The sequence below is a fragment of the Colobus angolensis genome, unplaced genomic scaffold (assembly GCF_000951035.1).
Source record: "Colobus angolensis palliatus isolate OR3802 unplaced genomic scaffold, Cang.pa_1.0 Scaffold610, whole genome shotgun sequence".
NCBI lineage: Eukaryota > Metazoa > Chordata > Mammalia > Primates > Cercopithecidae > Colobus > Colobus angolensis.
Window position 1 is genome coordinate 212459 of NW_012119711.1, and position 3344 is coordinate 215802.

A 3344-nucleotide genomic window follows, 5' to 3' on the forward strand; every position below is an offset into this window, starting at 1 on the left:
AGAAAGAAAGAAAGAAAGAAAGAAAGAAAGAAAGAAAGAAAGAAAGAAAGAAAGAAAGAAAGAAAGAAAGAGAAAGAAGAGAAAGAAAGAAGAAAAAGAAAGAAAGGAGAAAGAAAGAGAGAAAGAAGGAAAAGAGAGAAAGAAAAAGGAAAGAAAGAGAAGGGAAGAAAGGAAGGTAGAAAAAAAGAAAGAAAGAGAGAAAGAAGGAAAGAAGAGAGAGAGAGAGAAAGGAAGGTAGAAAAGAAAGACAGCAGAAAATTCTACAGCACCTGGTATTCCTAGAGGGTCTCCCATTCAAGTACTAACCAGGCCTGACCCTGCTTAGCTTCCGAGATCAGGTGTGTTCAGGGTGGTATAGTGATAGATGCCTGCAGAGGCGACTGGCTGCCCCAAGAGCTCGGCCCAGCCATGCCCGCTGGACTCCAGCCAGCACTGTCAGCCCAGGGCCGCCAGGCTGGGATCGGGACCCCCGAGCTCCTCGCGCGCAGCCCTCCCCCCGACTCCCGAGCTCCCGAGCTTCCACCACGTCGCATCTGCTCGGATCAGGGAGTGCTCCAAGGCGTCAAGACCCAGGGCCCACGATCCTGGGAACCTCTCTGGTCCTCTACCCTGTCAGGGAGGTATTATATTGGTACCTGGCTACTCAGGAGCTCCTGTGAGGCCACCTATTGCCTCACCCACACAGAGTCATCAGGGCTGGCCAAGGGTGAAGAGCTGGCCCAGACGCACGTAGCCTTTTTATCACAATGTCCCCACCACAGTCACTTGTCCAGACCAAGGCCCGGCCGGTGGGCAAGAGTGTGTGGGGTGTTGGGGATGGGGAATGGCCCTGCTTTGCAATGGGCTGGCACATGAGCTGGCAGCCTGATCCCCGGTGAGCAGGACTGAGAGAAACCCAGACACATCCCAGCACCACCAGGAGCAAATCCACAGACACACACACAGACACACCCCAGCGCTCGCGCACGGGAACCCACACACGAGTGTGCGCACACACTCAGGCACAGACACACACACACACACATGCACGCATACACAAATGGCTTGAAGGAGAGCAAGGAAGAGATGGATGGAGAGATTGAAACCAAGCGAGGGAGAGAGACAGTGATCAAGAGAGAGGGGAGGGTGAGAGGGAAAGAGGCTGACAGAGAGGCAGAGAAAGAGAGAGGAACAGAGAAAGAAAGAGAGACAGAGAGACCGGGGGAAGGCGACAGAAATATTGAGAGGTACAGGGGCAAACCCAGAAGAGAGAGGGGGAGGGAGCTAGAGACTGAGAGCTATAGAGCCTTGGAGAGACACTGCCCTACTCTGGTAGGCAGGGCCCTTTTAAGCAGGCTGGGATAGGGTGAAGGGGGCTTGAGCTGGGCCAGAACAGGGTGGCCAAGCCACCCATGGGAGACGAGCAACGCAGCGCTGAGATGGGATTTGTCTTGGATTAATTACTTGCTTTGGATTTCGGAATCGTAGGCCCCTTCCTTTGCTGGCACCTCCCTGTGCTCTTGGTGCAGTGCGGTTGTCCCCTTCATTTGTAGATTGCACCCGCCCATTTGGCAGGATTCATAGCAATGGTCTGTGCCCACGAAGCCCGAGGCCTGGGTCTCTGGCGTGTTCTCGTGACTGGAGTTTACACGAAGATGGTGGCAATGGGAATCTGGATGCACAGGGACTATTTTACTATTGCCTGGCAAAGTAATATCCTTCTTCCAGATAAAGCAGCCCTTGCGTTCTGCAGCCGAGGTCCTGGCTGGCCTATGTGGCACCTGCTGCCCCTATCCACCCCTTCCCCCAGTTTGGAAGGTTTTGGGGCACCCATTGAGTGGATTGAACTGCCTGGGAGTTCCGGGAGAGGGAAGGCACCGAGAACGGCATGGAACCCAGGCCTGCGGTTTTGGGATCCAGCTCCCTGCCCTCCTGGACTGGAGCCAGACTACTGGAGGGGTGGTAGCCAGGCAGAAGCTATGGGATGTTGCTGCCCTGTGGTGTTTTGATGGCGGATCCCCAGGATGAGGTCCCCAGCTGCGGCAGTGGCTTAGGCAGGCAATAAAGGGGGAGCAGAGTCAGGGGAGGTTGGGAAGCATGGTGACAGTAGAGGGAAGTGTGGTGGAGAGGAAGCCACAAAAGCTTACAGAAAGCCGGTCATGGTTGATCACGCCTATAATCCCAGCACTTTCGGAGGCTGAGGCAGTTGGATCACGAGGTCAGGAGGTCCGGACAAGCCTGGCTAACACGGTGAAATCCCGTCTCTAATAAAACTACAAAACATGAGCCAGACAGGGGTGGCAGACGCCTGTAGTCCCAGCTTCTTGGGAGGCTGAGGCAGGTGACTGGCGTGAACCGGGGAAGCGGAGCTTGCAGTGAGCCAAGATTGGGCCACGGCACTCCAGCCTGGGTGTCAGAGCGAAACGCCATCTGGAAGAGAAAGAAAGAAAGACAGAAAGAAGAAAGAAAGAAAGAGAGAGAGAGAGAAAGAAGGAAGGAAGAGAAAGAAAGAAAAAAGAAAGAAGGAAAGAAACAAAGAAAGAAAGAAGAGAGAGAGAGAAAAGAAAGAAAGAAAGAAAGAAAGAAAGAAAGAAAGAAAGAAAGAAAGAAAGAAAGAAAGAAAGAAAGAAAGAAAGAAAGAAAGAAAGAAGAAAGAAAGAAAAAGAAAGAAAGAAAGAAGAAAGAAAGAAAGAAAGAAAGAGAGAGAGAGAAAGAAAGAAAAAAGAAAGAAGGAAAGAAACAAAGAAAGAAAGAAGAGAGAGAGAGAGAAGGGAAGAAAGGAAGGTAGAAAAGAAAGAAAGACAAGAAGGAAAGCCAAAAACCTACAGCACCCGGTATTCTCAGGCGGTCTCCCATCCAAGTATTAAACAAGCCCGACACTGCTTAGCTTCACTAGAACAGACGAGATCTATCCTGTTTGGGGTGGTATGGCCATAGACACCAGCAGAGGTGCCTCCGGGCTCATATCGGGACCCCTGAGCAGCTTGCCCGTGGCCTTCCCCAGTATCCCGAGCTGCCGAGGTTCCACCATGTCGGGCCCGCTAGGAACAGGGAGTGCTCCGAGGCGTCAGGGCCCAGGGCCCATGATCCTGGAACCCTGTCCAGTCCTCCTCCATGTCACGGAGGTATTTTTTGGATCCCTGACGGCTCAGGAGCTCCTGCGAGGCCCCCTCTTGCCCCACCCAGCCAGAGCCATCTGAGCTGGCCAAGGGCAAACAGCCAGACCAGCCATCCTGGCCCTTTTCTCACAACGCCCCCTCCATGGTGGCTTGTCCCGACCAAGACCCGGCCGGAGGGCAAGAGGATGTGGGGGCTTGGGGGTTGGGAGATGGCCCTGCTTTGCCCAAAGCTGACACTTGTGACGG